The following is a 19200-nucleotide window of genomic DNA, read 5'->3' as shown; positions in this document are numbered from 1 at the left end:
TTGCCTCTAACAGTCTCTGGACTGGTTTCCATGTGAAGTGCCAAAAGATTTGACATCTGTGCTCACTCGCAGCTAATGCTAGCTTAGAAATGGACCCTGAACTAACACTGAAGTGGCTTCACAGTTTTTAGATAAGGACGACGTCAGGGAGCGAGCTACAGTTACCAGCTGAATGCTAATTTGTCCATGTTAGCAGGTAGGCTAATGTTGGCCAGCAATAAAAAAAAAAGCCAGGTTTACCTAATGAAGCTGGTCCGACCAAAGAGGAATTTGACCATCAGGATAAAATTATAGTCAACATCAGGAGTGATTCACGGAGGAATCGTTTTCTGCAGTAACGGCCAACATGGCAGCTAGCTAAAGTGAGAACTAAGAAACCCAGAGTTATGTTTTCTTAGTATGTTTAATCATTTCTCATTATGCAGCTCGAACACTTTAAAACACTTTATTCCTACTCCCCAGTTTCAAATATATTTACAAATTAATGTCTAATAAATATCAGAACAGTGTAGAAATGCATCAGAATACAAATTATTGGCTAAACTCAGTGTAAAGAGTATAAAACACATTTTGTGATCATAACTTTGCCCCCTTGACATATAGAGAGTTGCTTTCGTTGTTTCGAGGGTCAGTGAAGTCGGGCTAGTTGATATATAATGATGTTCTACCTGGTGGCTAGCTGCAGAGCCAATGGGCTAATATAAATACATTAGCACAGGGAAGATGGAGGATGAGAGTTAAACTCAGTGAAAGTTCATGTTGAGGGTACCTGATGGGCAGAGCAGCTGCTGTTCAAGTGAAGCTGTCTGGTTTCAGGTGATATGAAGCTGAAGTTTCCTCACAAACGGTCTGACTGTCCTTATGAAACCGTTGAGACGTCCTTGAATTCAGCAGATATTTGAGTTTTTATTGCAGACCTGATGAAACTTTTAAAGTATTCAGGGTGTAGATCAATCAGCTCAGCAAGTGGATTGATCTGTGGTTTCATGAAAAAACTGTGATGTCAGAGATTAGCATCTACCTCCATCAATAATCCTCCCGTTTACAAAAATCCAAATCAAGTAAACATTGTTCTCAATCATGTGTTCAAACACTGGCTGCTGTAGCTGTGGATACTGAGCTAACTGGACTGCAGGGTCGTGACTGTGGGTTGATTTTCAGAGTGGAAGGTTTCCTGCCAGCATGAGAGAATCTAATATTTCCCAGCTTTCCCTTTTCTAAAAGCATTTTTCACTCAGTCTCAGAGGGCCGTTGGACTCCTCCTGGGAGAAAATTGTCTGCATGGCATTTGGTTTATTCTTATTTCATTCTTACAGCATTTGTGACTCTTAGAAAACTTCCAAATGAGCAGCTGCCCTGTTCCCTGCTCCTCTCCCAGTGCATTTAGTTGATTTTGTCCGTGAACATTTTCCCTCCTTTTAACCCACTGACAGGGAGGCTGTGCACACTAATATCATTTTCCTTGTTTTCTGTGGAGTGGAAATTACAGTCTAAGGTAGCTCAGGGTAAACCTCTGAGGGTCAGAAATAATAATGATAGCTCTGGAGTTCAACCAGCTTGTATTATCCATTCAGGGTGTTAAGTTGGTGAACTTAAAAATACTCATCAGACGACACTTTCGCTACACCTTGCTAGCGTTGGGTGGGACCCCCTTTTGCCTTCAGAACTGCCTTATTTTTTTATGGTACAGATTCAACACAGTGCTTGAAACGTTTCTCAGAGATGTCGGTCCACGTTGACATGACAGCATCACAGCTGCTGCAGATGTGTCGGCCGCATCCATGATTTGAATCTTCAGTTCCACCACATCCCAAAGGTGCTCTGTTGGACTGAGATCTGTGACTGTGGAGGCCGTCTGAGTGCAGTGAACTCAAACCAGTTTTAGATGAGCTGAGCTTTATGGTATGGACTGTCAGGAAATGGGAACACTGGACATAAAGGGATGGACATGGTCAGCAACAATACTCGGGGAGGCTGTGGAGTTTAAACGATGCTCAGTTGGTTCTGAGGGGTTTGCCAAGAAAACAGCTCCAGCAGCCTGAACCTCTGATACCAGGCAGGATGGATCTATGTTTTCATGTTATTTACTCCAAATTCTGTCCTCACCATCTGAATGTAGCAGCAGAAATTGAGACTCATCAGGTGACATTTTTCCAGTCTTCTGTTGTCCAGTGTTGGTGAGTCTGTGTGAACTGCAGCCTCAGTTTCCTGTTCTTAGCTGACAGAGGGGCACCCGGTGTGGTCTTCTGCTGCTGCAGCCCATCTGCTTCAAGGTTTGATGTGTTGTTACAACCAAGGTGTTCAGAAGAGCATCTCTGAATGCACAAGTGTGACTGTTACCTTCCTATCAGCTCACAGCAGTCTGCCCATTCTCCTCTGACATCAACAAGGCCTCTTCTCCCAGAGAGCGGCCGCTCACTGGATATGGATTCTTGGTTGATTTTCTGTAAACCTCAGAGGCGACTGTGTGGAGAAAATCCAAGCACATCAGCAGTTTCTGAAATTCTCAATTGAGCCTGTTTGACACCAACAACATGCTGCATTCAGAGTCACTTAAATCACCTTTGTTCTCCATTCTGATCCTCTTCTTATCAGCAGGTCACCATGTGTACATGCCTAAATGCTTTGTGATTGGCGGATTACATATTTGCATTGAGAGCAGGTGTACCTTAGATGGTTCTAAACATTTACTTTAGCAGAAGATCCGACCAAATTAAAGCACACATATGAAATAGTCAGGATCCTGTTAAGCAGTTAGTGTCTTATATTAGATTTCTAGAGTCTACTGATGAAACCCTGACTCAGAAGAAAGGACCTAATCAAACACAGGTCATTGTGTCTGTTGTCCCAGGATGAGTTCAAAGGGGACAGACCATGCCGGAAGGGGAGGTCCCTGGATCGGGACAGCATCTGGAGGAGAGACTGAGTGAGTGCTGTGCTGTGGAGGCTGAGCCCGGCAGAAACACTTGCTCCAAACCTGCAGATGAAAGCCAAGCAGCAATGACAAACAAATGAGGCTACACGGAGATGGACCCTGCAGATGTGGTCGCTGTTCGCTTCCAAACATAAAAGCTGCTGCGTCGTCCAGATTGAATTACATTACTCATTTACACGGCAGCGCCCTTTTCACTGGGGAGCCAGACACAAGATCCACTTTATGAGCTCTGCGCTGCACAGTGAGAGCAGATGCTATGCAACGTGAGTTTTACACACCTCAGTGATTCCTTAAGCCCTCGATCAGCAGACTGCTCAGATTTCTGCTGCAGCCTGCATCCATGATCAACCTTACGGTGTGAAAACAGGTGCTCGAATCATCTCTGTGATTGTCCAGCCAGTTAAACGGTCTGCTTAATATTAGATTATCTCAAAGCTCCTAATACAGTGGGGGGGATACAAGAATCGGATAGTCCAGTGCTCAGTAGTTATCTCTTCTGTTTGAGGGAAGTCAGCCTGATTTGAAGGGACGAACCCACAGAAAATAAGCAGTGATTTCTGCAGGTCCTGTTACCTTCACAGGATCTACTGTTCTTATCAATAAATTAGTAAATCTGCACCATAATAGGTACTGATGTGTAAATAACTGGACATGAATAAATTGAGCTTCTTATATAATATTACACTAAAGTATATTTCTAACTGACTATGCAGCTCATTCTTTCTCTTGACAAGTCAACTTGAAGGAAAGGCAGATGTGAAATATAAAAGTGAGGTCAGAGGTCAAATGTGATATATTTGAATGCATCCCCATATCCCAGTATCATTGTAGGGTATTTACCTAACATTATAAAGTGCCATGACTGATGTTGTGATTTGGTGCTATGTGAATAAAATTGAATTTAATTTCCTAAATGTTGCCAGTATAAACACAGAGTAGAATCTGAAGGCAGTTATGATCCTCCTGCGCAGTATAAAGCAGTCTGTCCATCCGTCAGTGAGGTTTGAGCTTTCTGCTCTACAGAATCCAAAACCACAATGAGTCACCCTCTTAAAATAATGGCCGGAGTCATTTTTCAGGTTTTCAGAAAACACAAAATAATAATATTAAGAAATGACTTATGCTGTTATTTTAAGAGGGTGTTGATATGTGTTCTTTATTCCTCATAGATGTGCATCCTGATATTCATATTCCTGGATGTTTGGTACCTTTGTACTCTTTGGCTGTATTTATCTGAAGTGGAGCATAAACAACATGGAGGATTTCAGGCTGCTAATGCTATGATAATATATGCTAATGATATGCAGCCTCTTTCTCATGTGATCATATAGTGCTCTATGATTGGCTATACCTACTTGACCATTATTGAGTGAAATGGAGAAAGTGGGGATTCCCCATATCTATCAGCCCTCTGATAGTGAGAACCTTCCAGGTAAAGATCCAGTCTGTTTATGGGAACATCAGTTCTGGGCTGCAGCCTGATTGATTAGCCTGTGATGCCAGCTTCTGATTGGCTCAGCATTGTCTAACATGTTGGTCAGGGATGACTCATGGTTATAAATAGTACAGACTATGACTCATCATTGAGCAATATTAAAGCCATACCTACTGCTCAGCAGATTATGTAGTATGGGTGCATTATGTAGTAATATCCCTGTACACACATGAGTATAATATGATATAAATACATTGTAAGTATGCATTATATTGGTCTTATTGTTATAGATTACATAAACAGAAAGACATCATGCAGTATACAACCTTGTACAGAATGCAGTACTTTCTCTGATTTGTTTCCATGGAAATGTGTCTGTTCTGGGATGGTTACCAAAACTTATTTGTAGAAATGTTAAATATAATCACGGAATATCTCTGACAGCATTCTTAAAATAGTTTTGATCTAATGAGTATTGTTAATATTGGAAATATACCAACATCTCTATTTTTTTTTTTTTTTTTTAATTTTGGCCACAGCGGCTTTTATGGGCAGTGGAGAGAGACAGGAAATGGGGGAAAGATACAGGGGAAGACACGCGGGAAAATTGGCAACGGGCTGGGACTCGAACCCGCGCCGCAATGCAGCATATGTATGTGGTCACTGGCTTCACCACTAAGCCACCCAGGCGCCAACATCTCTATTTTTAAGGTTAAAGTATTTAGATAAAGGTTTAGGGGAAGGCCTCCAAATTAGGGCAAAATAGTTTTGTGAAGGTAATAAGATGTTTGCTGAAGGGTTTCTGTTATGAAATGTAACGTTTTCCCGACTTCTACGTTTATTTTATATTCTCATTAATGGTGGGAGGATCTCTCCATCCATGATGGGCATTATTTTAAAGATAAAAGACATTTTATCAAAGTTTGACCGTATTTGACCTTGAAGGTCAGAGGTCTAAAGTAATGTGATACTTAGAATCCCCATATATCATTCCCTATATGCTGTCATGTAACCTCTGTGGCAGGCAAGCAGAGGACCAAAGCAGGACTCCAGAGGTGGGGACTAAACTTGGTCTTTAGCTTTATTAGTTTGAGCACAACACATTAATAAAGCTGGACAGGAGCCAGCACAACAACACCAAACACACTGGAACCTAACTTGACTTGAGCATGAACATGAACACAAAGATACACACCGGGATGAGACCAACAACGACACAACACGGGACGAAGGCAAAATGCAGACAGTAAGAGACAAGAATGCAGACTTGACACAGGACGCACACAAACCAGAACCAACGAAACAAACCAGAACAACCAGGAACAAAACTCCGAAACTAAGGAGGCCTGAGGATACAGATACACTAAAACTAGGAACATAACCCAGAACACAGCAAAACCCAGAAAACATGGAAGAAGCTCTTTAAACAAAACCCCAATTTTTAAAACCACAATAAACAACAACCATAAACAGGAGCCAAGGCTCAAAACCACCATGCTGGGTTAGCAGATCCAGGATCAGTACAAATACTGGGACAACAGTAAGACACAGTTTTAAACGGCTCTAGAAAGCATTAGTATCACTTTGACCTTCAGATCAATCTATTGACCTTGAAGGAAAGGTCAGAGGTCAAATATGACATGACATTCTAAATCTTTATATGGTACTTTCTATATATTGACAATGCACAGCACCCTCTAAGACTCTAAGAATCATAGTTTTTAAGTTCTGAGGCTTTTTCACGAACTAAACCATGAGGTTGACCTCGAAGACCTCAGAGACTGACTGAGGTCTCCAACACCTGCTTAGCCGACGTAATAAACAAGCTAACTGCAAAGAACCAAAATGCATCAATTAGTTGAACAGTTCCTGAAGCTTAACATTAGGGCCATTCCACATGAAATCAAGCAAATTGAAGAAAAGTTGCCCTCTGACCTCAGAATCTGCTGCCAGGGTTTATTATTTTGTAATTTGTACATCTTTGTATTTGATGGAGCTTTATCTTCATCCTTCTCATGGATATTTGTAGGTCTCAGTATAATTTGATGCTTTTAAATGAATTTTTTTTAATCACAGCTTTTTAATTCAGCGAAGCTAGAACAGCCCTTCGTAGGTGCAGGAGAGATCCACATGAAAGTTTTCCACCCACTCCTTTGTTCAGCATGAATATTTCTCTCTCTAACTTTGAGCATCAGTATCATGATAGTTGCAGTAAACTGTACCAATTTAATGTCTGACCACTTGATTAGAACATTTGACCTTACAGTGATGAACCACACACACTTTGGGAGGAGCTCCACTGTTTGGACCAAAAACACTTTCAGTGTTGCACTTTGCAGACGGCCCCTGAGCACTGGAGTCACAGGTTATCTGCCTTTCTGTGACTGGACAGACTGTAGGTTGGTTAAACTGGTTGCACATTATCGTTGTGTAATTACAGTCCACAGACAGTGTGAATGTCACATGGGCAGAGAGTGAGTCATGACGGGCTGAAAGTAGACGCAGGAAACGGCTTTGTTCGATGAAGCTCCGTCACACAGGTTCCTGGATGTTTTTCTCTGCTTTTACCTCTGAACCTTATTAGGCACAAAAGTAAAAAGTGAAGCTGGAGCCGGTGACAGGAGACGTCTGGAGGAATTAATGAGGTCAGTCATTTTTGGTTGGTTAACAGTATTATTTCGCAGTGGTCGGGCCAGGCTGTTGTCTGCAGGAGGAGAGGAACACATGACATTTGCCTAATTAACTTGTGCTTCTAGTGACGAGTCGGACTTCCGGCATCACGGCAAGGACCTGCTGAAGATGTTTCTGCTGCTAAACCATCATTAAAAGGAGGAGCTGTTGGCGAGGTTGCCCGCAGCCTGTCACACTGTGACTCAGTTTTTATCTGTTCTCTGTTCTTTTAGCAGTGGCTCTTGTGGCAGAACATCTGACAAGGTTCAGAACGTGGGCAGAAGAAGATTATCAGGTTGCTGTGTTCTTCCCAGACAGGGCTGTGACACCTGTGCAGAGATGAGGAGATCTTAGGGCAGAGCCGCTGCTTTGAGGGTGAAAGCTGAATTAAACCAGACAAAAAAAAAAGGTGAAAAGTGAATGAATTTCTTTGTAGCTCTGTGTGTCTGTTGGCTGAGACTGTGGGGATCAGTATGTGAAATACTTGAGGCAGACTGAGAGATTTAAACATAGCCCTGTAATTGTGTTACAATCTGTATAAAAATAGTTAAACACTTTAAACATATTAAGGCTTAAAAAAATCCAAGGTCTAAAAAGTGAAGCCGATGCTGAAGCGCCTTAACCCTGCAGTCATCCTAGTGACCAGTAGGGGGCGACACTCTGGTTGTAAAAAGAAGTCTAACTGTACTGAAGTCTGTGAGAAAACTGAGCGTCCTGCTCACCTGATCTCTGAGCTCAGTTAATGCTTCACTGATGAGTCTGTGGTCTCAGCTGCTGGTTTCAAGTCTTACTGAGTAAAAGATGAAGTTCACTGAGGAAACTGCAGTCAGGACGGAGGATCAAACAGATTTAGGGTGAGCCACCATGAAATTATCTAGTCACTACTGTGTGAGCGTGCACTGTCCCTCAGTTTCTCAGCTCACAGCTTTAAGGCGGGACTTCACTGATGATGACATCCAGGTTCAGCCACTGTCTGTCCGTGATCTACCGACTTATAACCAACTCAACACCGTTTTGGTCCGTGTAATACTTTGTAGTTCTTCATCTGATTTGCTCTCAGAGGGGGTGTGACTCAGGTGGCAGAGTGGGCTGTCTACCAATCAGAAGGTCACTGGATTGACCCCCATCTTCTTAACTCGAGCCTTGAGTTGGCCCGATGCATCCATCTGTGTGCGTGTGTGTGGTGGATTTATGTGTAAATTTTAGTGGTGGTAGGTGTTGGTCCAGCAGAGAAGTGATTGGAGTCGATTTAATGATTCTCTACCTTTGCAGGACAGAGCAAAATTGGACATTTTGCATCATATTCACAAATCCATTTTCATCAGTTTATCCGACGTTGGGTCACACTTGGTACTTCAGACATTTTTGTCCCCATCATCATTTTCCAGGTCCTCCTGGGGCATCACAGCACTGTCCTGTGGCCTTTTGATACAAAGGAGCAGCGACTCAGTCTGAGGTCCTCGCCCATCTCTGAGGCTGAGCACAGACACCCTGTGGATGAAACCCATTTCAGCTGGATGTATCCGTGACCGTCTCCTTTCAGTTATATTGAAAGCTCTCCTTACTTAGACCTCAGGATCCTGTTCACAAACAAATATCAAATGGAAATATTGATTTTGATTTTACAAAGTAAATATCACAAACTGATCCAGAGATCTTTTTGGATGATGATCATTACCGGTCCCACTGCAGTCAAAACACCAAGGTGGTGCCAGCACAAGATGCTGACCTCAAGAACAGTGTGTGATGTCAGGGTGGCTCCACCCATCAGCAAAGGTAACGTTTTCAAAATTCACCTTAATATTACTTCACAGGTGGTTCGACGTCCTGATTGTCTGTACAACGTGGTTAAGATGTAAAAACAGGATCCAGGATGGAGTGAATTTAGTAAAAGACGTCATTATAGAAAATAAGTATTTTTCCCCTCAAGTTTGACTCTAGAATTAATTTAAAGTGCTTCCTACAAACACAGCCAATTCATACTGGCATGTGTAATTCCAGGGATTACCCATCGCATTGGATTAAATCCTCTGTCAATTTTGTTCCTTAACAATGCTGAGTGTTTTCATAGCCGTGTGACACCGCATCCTCCATCCTTCATTGATTGGCTCATTGAAAGAAGAGATCATCCTCCCTCTGCCTGGCCCCTGCTTATCTGACAGGCCCCAGCATCGTAAAGCTGATTGGAGTGGCAGACCCGCGCTCCTCAGCACCGGAGATGGCCCCTTTAGTGGCTGTAAATGACAAGCTGACTGACAGCTTGGGATTTAACCCTAATTACACCTGGCTAACCACAGCCAAAACAGAGCCTTTATAAGGAGAGCCCTTCGGCCGGCGGAGAGTCCCATTCAATCCCCTGGAAGCTTCTCTTTCACCTTCATTTTTATTCCCCGTCCCTGAGGTCTGACAAGCATGATAAAGTAGAAAACAACCATAACTTTATGCTCATCACCGAAATGTAATAATGGGTTCATGTGGGCAGAATAAAACTGCAGAGTTTGACAGCTCAGGGGACAAAGAGGCCGGTGTTAGTGCAGTCGTTCTGTTCGAGCTACTGATGACCACAACCAAATCCCTCCCTCCAGGTATCACATAGAGATGTAAAATGAAACCGGAAGAGCTAATCTGTCGTAGGTGTCTGTATCACCTCCATCTCTCCTGCTGCAGCAGAGTCGGAGCTGTAATTCTCTCCAGCCTTTTCTCCCTGCAATCACTCTCCTCCTTTCCTCTGCCACCTCACACCTCTCTACCTCCCAGCTCTCTCTTCCTCCCTCTGTTCATCTCTGGCAGTCCCTACGGGCAGATCGTAGCCTGGCAAGGCGCACTGGCTTTATTGAACGGCGTCTCCTCATCTTTCTTTTATCGAGCGGCCCGGCCGTCGGTGCAGCCTCCTTCCTATTGCACCCCATTTGTCTTCATGTTTGGGCAGCTTTTCTCAGTCAGTCTCTGATTGCACAGTGGACAACACCCTCCCGGTGCCGGTACAACACCAGCACTGACACATATCTGTGGCACGCACAAACACATACTGGGCCATATGTCTGCAGTATGCAGTGTGAGGGAGTGCGAGTGCTGCCAAAGCATCCTAGTTGTTGGTGATTGAGAAACTAATCTGCTCTTAAACGCATGTCAGATGTTCTGAGATGATCTTTGAGAAACTGTGACATGCAGATGCTTTAACACCATTTGGCACCACATATTAATATGCTGGGTACTCTTTACAATCATTTTTCTATGTACATGTACAGCACTGGAAAGGGTTAGGAATAACTTAGTTTATTATTGTCGTATACAGGTAACAATGGCCCATCACTCCCAGCAATGAAATTCCCAGGCCCCCCCAATATTCACATCTAAACCAAAGTTATGAAGAACGTAACGTTACATTTGACAGTATCTCAGGTTTGCTGTCTTTTCTAAGCAGTTCGCTGATGCCCTGGAAATGCAACAGATTCCTGCTGATGTGATCTCAGCGCCATTGTTCAGAAAGTTTTGCTCACGCTGAGCTGCACGTGTTAAAATAGTACATTCATATGAGAGCTCCGTGTTACCGAGGAGACACGCAGCTCACGCTGCTCCAACGGACCGACTCCCGCGGAGGAGCTCGTGTTAAATCCCCTGCAAAGTTATGAATGACGCTCTAAACGGCAAACTAAATCGTCCGAGGAGAAAAATCAATTTAGAAAATTGCTTGAATTCTTGCCGGCCTGTTTCATTGTCATTAAGAGATCAGACAGAAGGAGGGGATGAGATGATGTCTCCTTGTGCTTAGGGGCAAGTGCATAGCTTATACAGCGGCCTCTGAGGGCTTATTAATTTTGTCTGTGTTCCACCAACCTCTGCTGCTTCTCCTCTCTGCCTTTTTTAAATGGTCTGACCAACAAGGAACAAAGGAGCAACGTGAATAATCGATGAGAAACTCTCAGGAGGAATTTACTCGGTCTCTTATGTCGATCTTCACAGTGCAGAGGAATGTGTCTGTACCTCGCTCTGATCTCTGCTGTTTTCAGTGTGCACCACTGTTTGATTTTATCGTTTTTAACTACTCGAAGCAGACGTTCTTTGGTGCTCGGCGATGGCACATGAATGCAGCGTGCCATGATAGGGAGGAAGTGAACAGATGTTGCTATTATCCTCAGCCAAGATGTGCACAATCCATGAATGCAGCTCCCAGTCACTGTCTGCCTCTGTCTTGTTTCCTGCAGCCTTTTGTTGCCCAACAACAGCCTGAATTAGATCACTGTCCACTGTTTTGCTCTGATGATTAGCTCATAAGCTACTGCAGGCTCCTGTGATTACTGAGGCATGAGTGGAACAAGAGACAGCAGAGAGTGACTAGTTGTCATGCACAAGTCCGCCAATAGCCATCTGTTCCAACATGTAAAATCAGTGTGTGTGAGAGCGGCGACGTATCCCCGAGGTACCACACACATTCAGCCACAGAGGAAAAGGCTTATTTGGGCCAACCACACCTGCAGTCCTGAGTTTAAGAAGGATGAAGGAAGAGCTGCATACTGGGAAGAATTTAACCATTCTTCTTATTATTTATTATCCTCAAAAAGTATTGAAAGTCAAAGAGAAACAAGATCCTCATTTTAACTGATATGCATAACCACCCACCCCCCCCCACACACACACACACACACACCTTAACCTTTCTCCAAAATACAGGGTTAGCAGGGTTAGCAGGGTTAGCTTGCCAGATTGATGGCTCTGACTTCACAGAGTTACAGCTGAAAGAAACTCCACAGTTATTTTCTAGAACATGGTAACCAAAAACAATCCCACTGCTCTTTAAGTGAGCTGCGAAGAAGAGAGAATTGCATCCGTTACTATCCCATCATTTATCCACGGTAATAACATGGCATCTCCACAGTGCAATAACCTTCTACAAATCCTTTGGTATTATGAGAAACTGACCCTTTGCAAGTTTCTGCTTTATTTCAACCATCCACGACTGCTAGCTCACAGGCTAATATAACATGGCTCAGGTAGCTGCACTGATAAAAATGATTCTGGGGTGAAGTAAATCTAACATAACTGAATCTGTGAAATCAACAATAAAAAATCAAGTTAGTATCTTACACAAATATACATAGTATTGAGGTCAAAACATTTGTTCAAGATAAAGACATTGTAAGTTTTTTCAGAAAATAATTGTTTAAGTACTGAGAGCCAATCTTTTAAGTTCATCCACACAACAAAAAATAATCTTGTTTCTTTAATTGCGTTTCATCTGCGTTGTTTTATTTGGTATAGACGTTTTCACATGATGTCACACAACTTCCGTTCGGCCTCGATGCTGGGGATCTTTACTTCCGGTGAGTGGAGTTTACGCCGTCTAATACATTTGCCACAAATACGGTATTAGGATATATCATGACATGCAGACAAGTTTTCACTGACAACACGTTCAAACTGGACAAAGGCTACAAATTCTTCATTGAACATTATGGAGGTACGTGTTTTTGTCTTTTCTAGCTGTTAATTAAAGGATACCATTATTCAGTTTGTTAGCTAGCTAACATTACATGACCTTTCTGCTTTGCAAATAGAACGTCTTTAGGCTCTAATCTTGATCAGGTCCTTATAACATATCCAGGGCTGCAACCTGTCACCATAAATAAGCAATCGTTTGTTATTTGGCAGTTAATGTGGTTTCCTGTTGCTGCCTGAGCGTCCTGCAGTTTTGGTTGCCTACAGACACCAATTATGCTAATAGATTAACAGTAAATAAATAAATATTCTCAAAAAACTATATATATATATATATATATATATATATATATATATATATATATATATAAGCAGCTATTTAAAGATGGTAATACATTTCTAAGACAAACATAAGAGTGAATAGTATGCATTGCTTTTCATATATGCCCTGTATATTATCTTGCCAATTTATAATAAAATTTACTATTAAAATTTGCAGCAGCTTAAACTAACTATTAAAAGAGTTACAAACATGTACAGAGAGGTGATTAGTGTGACTGTTCTAGTTTGCAAGGTCTCATGACATAATGAAATCTATGTTCAAATTGACATATCTCACTTTGCAGGTCCTCTGCCAGATCCTCACATCATGGCCAGCAGGGAGAAGCTGACAGACACACGTCCACAAGCAGGGATATACAAGCTGCTGCATGGACTTGAAGGGATGAGGAGCTGATCCTCTCAATGAGACAGAGACTTGATCATTTCTAGCATGTCATCTGCATGGATGTCTTCTTAAGTTGTAAACCCTGAGGAATTTAGTTTAATGTTGTAGTGCAATTGATATGCCTTTCGTAAATACATTTTCTCTGCCAATGCAACATGGACTTAAATTGCGTATGTACTTCACACACACACACACACACACACACACACACATATATATTTTTTTCAACAATCATTGCTCCATGTACAGAATTATTAAATTATTAAATGTTTGCAAGAAACTGCCACAAATTATGTTGTATTTATGTTTCCTCTGTTCTACCCGTGGAAACCACTTTAATCTCAGTGCTTTTATTTAGCTTGTATTTTGTATAATATCTTGAGCTAGCTGTTTGATTCATGGAGCTCATGTTGAAGCCAGGGAGCAGAACTGAACACGAGTCAACAGTTCTTTACTCTGTTGCCTGTTTTACTTGTCAGCTGTTTCTAGAAGATTCAAATGATTCGTTCTCCTTTGATAGGAGAAAGTTTGGGAAAAAGCATCTTTTTTTTATACGTGCTGTTTTGATTTGCTGTAGTATGTGTTTCTAATCTGATACAGAAAAAAGATCCTGATGGCTTCAAAATAAAACAAGTGGCACAAAAAAGTGATGATTTCTGACATGAGATGCTTTTTTCCCCCAATATCACTCCTTTGTTTATGAAGTTTTTGTCATTATCAGGCTAGCAATTCAGATAAGATTGAATACATGTTCAATATGAAATGCTACTTTAAAATAACTCTCATTTTATGTCAGGGATAGTAAAATAGTGAAAAGAATCGGTATTTGTGCTCAATCTGTAATAAATTCCATAAATTTAACTTTAAGAAATAAGTGTAGATATCTAAAAAAATGTATAAATAAAACCACAGTACATAAAGTTTTGTATTCAAGATGGACAAAGTAATTTTTGGAAGGATTCTACATCCTCTCGCCATGAATGAAAATCTAAAATAAATGTAGAAGTCAGGATAACATTACAGCCTCATTTCATAATTGAAACCCTTCAGCAGAGCTCTTCTTACCTTCGCAAAACTATTTTGTCCTGATTTGGAGGCCTTGCCCTAAACTTTTATCCAAATACTTTTAGTCCCTCTTGGGTTAGTAAAGATATCATTCAGCAAAAATATGTTTTCAATATTAACAATACTCATTAAATCAAAACAATTTTAAGAATGCTGTCAGAGATATTCTTTAGCATTTCTACAAATACTTTTTAGTAACCATCCTAGAACAGACACAAATATCCATGGAAGCACATTAAAGAAAGTACTGCACTCTGTACAAGGGTATACTACATAATGTCTTTCTATTTATGTAATCTATAACAATAAGACTCATATAATGCATACTTACAAGGTATTTACATCATATTACACTCACATGTGTACAGGAATATTACTACATACAGTAATGCACCCATACTACATAATCTGCTGATATCAATATTGCTGAGCAGTAGGTATGGCTTTAATATTGCTCAATGATGAGTCATAGTCGGTACTATTTATAACCATGAGTCATCCCTGACCAACATGTTAGACGATGCTCAGCCAATCAGAAGTCTGCATCACAGGCTAATCAATCAGGCTGCAGCCCAGAACTGATGTTCCTATAAACAGACTGGATCTTTACCTGGAAGGTTCTCACTATCAGAGGTCACCTGATAGATATGGGGAATCCCCACATTCACTCACTAAAGGCCTTCACACATCGGACGCGTAATTCTGTGTGAATGTGTCGTGCGTTAAAAATATTTTTTGGACTCGCCTGTTTTTAATGACCGCGTCATTTCACAGGACGATTTTGCGGCATTTATTTTTTTCGGATCAAGTTCGATTTTTGTGACTTTCGCAAGCGAACAAACAGGTCTGACCAATCAGAGCGCTGCATTTAGCAACATGTGAGTTCATAGCCCAAGACGCGCACCGATGTACTGAATATACAGTGATGGGGGAACAATAAAATCATACTATTTTACCTCAGACACACAGCTACACGCTGCTCCGGGTCAGTCGGCTCTCTGATATTATTCTCTGCCTCCTCACATGTGATCCCAACTCTGCCAACAAGACCTCAAACTGTCCCACTGACATCCTGCAATATGTGCGAAAGCGGCCGTGATGCAGCTTCAACTCCGGGATCAAACCATGAAACTCTGCCTGCTGCTGCTTTCTTATGAGTTGGATGAACCCAGAATCTCTGTTTCTTCCTTCTCTTGTGTAGAAACATCAGGACCTCATTACATCATCACTTGATGTCGACTTCATTTCTTTCACAGTACATTTTTATAAGGACAATTTATTCACAAAAACACAACGCGTCCGGTGTGTATGTAGGTTACACGACAAGTTCACATCCGAAAGATTCAGACACAGCACAATGTTATCTGAAATTATATGATATATAATATCACATGATTAGACTAAGCCAATCCAGCATGAGAAAGAGGCTGCATATCATTAGCATATATTATCATAGCATTAGCAGCCTGAAATCCTCCATGTTGTTTACTCTCCACTACAGATAAATACAGCCAAAGAGTACAAAGGTGCTAAACACCCAGGAATATGAATATCAGGATGCACATCTATGAAGGGTAAAGAACAAATATGACACATTTCATGGTTAAAGTCTTTGTGGTTTTGGGGTCTATAGACTGGAAAGGTAAACCTCACGGACAGACAGCTGGTATGACGATGATATCCTCCTGCTTTATTTTTGGTGGGAAGATGATAATAAAACAAGAAGATGGTGGTGGAGTTAGCCCCATTCACTGTTCTCTTTCTTAGTTTTATTATTTGATTGCAGTTTGTGTCTTTATGGTTTATTTATTGTATTCAGTCTGCAGGGCTGCGTTGTGTAAAAGTCTGAGCTGAGGTATTGCTTCATAAAACCTATAAGGGTACAACACAGGATTTACTGATACTTTCAGCTGATTCGAGTCTCTCACATCAGTAACAGAACGCTGTTTTCACACCCTGCCAAACACTGAAGTAGCATTAACCTCTAAACTGCACTGACTGAGGGGAAGCGGCGATGGTGGGGATGAAATGTCAGAAGAGGTGTTTAGATAAAGTCGGGACTTTCACAGCTTCGTGGGATGACATGTTTTTATAGCCGGCGGTTGAATCCATCAGCATCGAGTGCAAACGCGCCTCCTGACGCGTCCCAGCAGCGTGACTGCCGAGTGAGACGGAGTTAAGGGGTGTTTGGGTTCATACATGTTAATATGTGTTCTCACTGACTGCACACTTTAGCTGAGGACTGTCATGAATATTGATCTGGAGGTGTGAGTCTGTGTGTGTTTACGTGGGTGTGAAGCATGTGTAAATGACTGCGTGTCAGCTGTGTACATGTTTTTCTGTCTTGCGGGCTCCTCTGTGCCTGTTTGTAGCCATGATGGCCCAATTTCTTGGTAGTGATCATTAAAGTTTAATCTTAAGCAATTACTTGAGGTGACTTTAGTTTCTGCAGTAGCTGCTGCTGCTTTCAGCGATGCTGCGAGTGTCTAAGTAAATGTTAAAGAGAGACTTCCTGTAAAGGTCACGGGACTCACTGAAGAGATGCACAGAAACTTAAGTTCATATTTTCTGATGGAAACATTTAAATTCTTAGCTAAGATGCCTGTTAGGTCACATGCACTGGACGGGCATTTGTCCCACTCACTTGGCTATGACAGAGTTGTACATTCACAATGAGTGGTGTTTAAATGGGTGGGTTCTGGGGGGCCCACAGGAATCAGACCCAAGTGAAAACCTCCAGCATAGCTTTAATAAGAGAAATCTGAATTGTGTGTGTTTATCAAACACAGGCCTCTCAGGCTAAAAATCAAGCCAATGCTTGGTGCCAAAATCTGCAGTTCCTCTAACATCCACTAGAGGCTCCACAGTGAGTCAGTCCCCATAGACTCCTATGTTAAAGTTACAGCAGAAATAAACATGTTTACAGCCTGATACAGAAAATAGTTTTAGTCTCTATGGATGGTTACCTCCTTCATCACAGCGGTGTGTGTGTGTGTGTGTGTGTGTGTGTGTGTGTGTGTGTGTGTGTGTGTGTGCGTGTGTGTGCGTGTGTGTGTGTTAAAACTCACCTGTTTGGATTTTGAAGCTTCACGTTAAGGGCGCGGTGGCGCTGTGCCCTCATACAGATGGTAAAACATGAATATTGTTTGTTTAATGTTACTGTTTTACAAAGTGGGGGAACCGACTCTTTACTTCAATAAAAGTTATAATCCTACTTTAGTGATCGCACTGAAGTTGTATCACCCATAAAGTAGCTAACGTCACATACATGATATTCCTGGGCTATAATTATTAATACAATAATGTGCATATAACCTTAATTTTTCTACAGCATCAAATATTATTAGATTCATATTTAAAATCACAAAAAATACAACAGTGCTAAAGCTTTAAATACCATTAGTGATATGAAATGCATAGTTAATTATTTACATTCAAAATATAGTGGAGTGTAAAGGGAAAGCAGCAAGTACAAGTACATTAAAACTGCAGTAAAGTACTTGAGTTAATGTCACTGTCATCCAGTGCCTTTGCTGTTGCCGCCGCTGTACCATTATGACCTTTTGCTGAGCCTTCAGCTCTTTAATTATCAAACTGTATGATTCAGTTTTAGTTATACTTGTAAAAGTGTGTCAGCTGAGGGGTCACAGGGACCTTTTTGGACCACATTTTTGTTTTTGCATTTTTATTTGTGAGGACCAACAGCTCTACCTTTAAAAGAGCCGAGTATTCCCATTCAGAGTGATCCGTCTCAAACCTTCGCTGCAGGATGATAAAATAAATTGCGCGATGTGTGCAGAGGAGCTGCATGCTTCACGGGAGGTGATGGTATGCTCTGAGATCTTGCGAGCTGTAGCTACAGGCCTCAGTATGATTGTCAGTTTGTCTAACAGCATCTGACCCCGCCTCCCCTGACACCTTTCCCCATGTGGGTTGTGGGAGCGCTGCATCCAACAATTTCTGTAACCTTTCAAAATGGACAACCTGAAAATTGCACCTACTTACTGCAGTGATGGGCCAGCTGTGCAAAAGTGAGAATGTGTACAGAGAACCCGACACTAGCAATGACCTGAAGCAAGGACTGTCCCAAATTATATCTTCTTATGGCCATTTGTGGTACTCAACACTTCTGGCCTCTCTCTCTGAGGGTAGTGCAGTCGAATACTGAGAACTGACATGTTGCCATTTGCTCGTCTAATCAAACAAAGACTCTTCAGACAATCCATGAAACGCTGCTCTGAAATGCTGCTATTAAATGAACAGGATTTCAGTGGTGCACGGCCTCTATGTGGGTCTGCACAGCATTTTTATCCCCCCGTCCCACATGTTAAAAAGTCAGCCATGTGGGACAGACACTGTGAAGAAAGCAGCAAAGACTTCATCACGTCACCATCTGTTGCTGCAGGTAAGCCACGCCCAAGGTGGAAAATTACAAGTCACCACAGCGGCTCTGCAGTTTTTTGTGTTGTATGATTAAAACTGCCAACAATAAAAAGGAGAAACAGCTGCGATAAAAACAGGGAAGCTTCCAGTAACTGTGAAACAGCTGGAAGATGTTTCTTTGGTTTTGATGTGCCATCTGATAAATGCATCCCCACAAACCTGCAAATGATAACTACGCAACTAAATAACTACCACAGTGATGACCACACAATAGCAGTAACTGCTAACAGTTTGGATGGTTATTGGATTAAAAACAGAAGGCTACCAAATAACAAAGCTAAAAAAGAAAAAAAATTTTACTTCTATGTTTCCTAAAATTTCAGAACTTCTAGATTAATGTGCAACATTTCTTTGAATTTTAACTTGAACATCCATGCTTTGAGTTACTGTGGTTTGCTGATGATGCAAACAGATGAATACTCGCTTGGAGCACATTGGTAAATAATGACACTTATGATAAACTCCACTAAGTTTACAAGAAACCATTGA

General features: G+C 41.6%; 1 long non-coding RNA gene across 1 annotated transcript in view; it reads left to right on the top strand.

Moving 5' to 3' along the window:
• Nucleotides 1-19200, top strand: part of LOC115801204 (uncharacterized) — a 35402-nt gene that overhangs the window by 13999 nt on the left and 2203 nt on the right. The window lies entirely within an intron of this gene.

The sequence above is a fragment of the Archocentrus centrarchus genome, chromosome 21, assembly GCF_007364275.1.
Source record: "Archocentrus centrarchus isolate MPI-CPG fArcCen1 chromosome 21, fArcCen1, whole genome shotgun sequence".
Lineage (NCBI taxonomy): Eukaryota > Metazoa > Chordata > Actinopteri > Cichliformes > Cichlidae > Archocentrus > Archocentrus centrarchus.
This window is presented reverse-complemented; position numbering and strand designations above follow the sequence as displayed.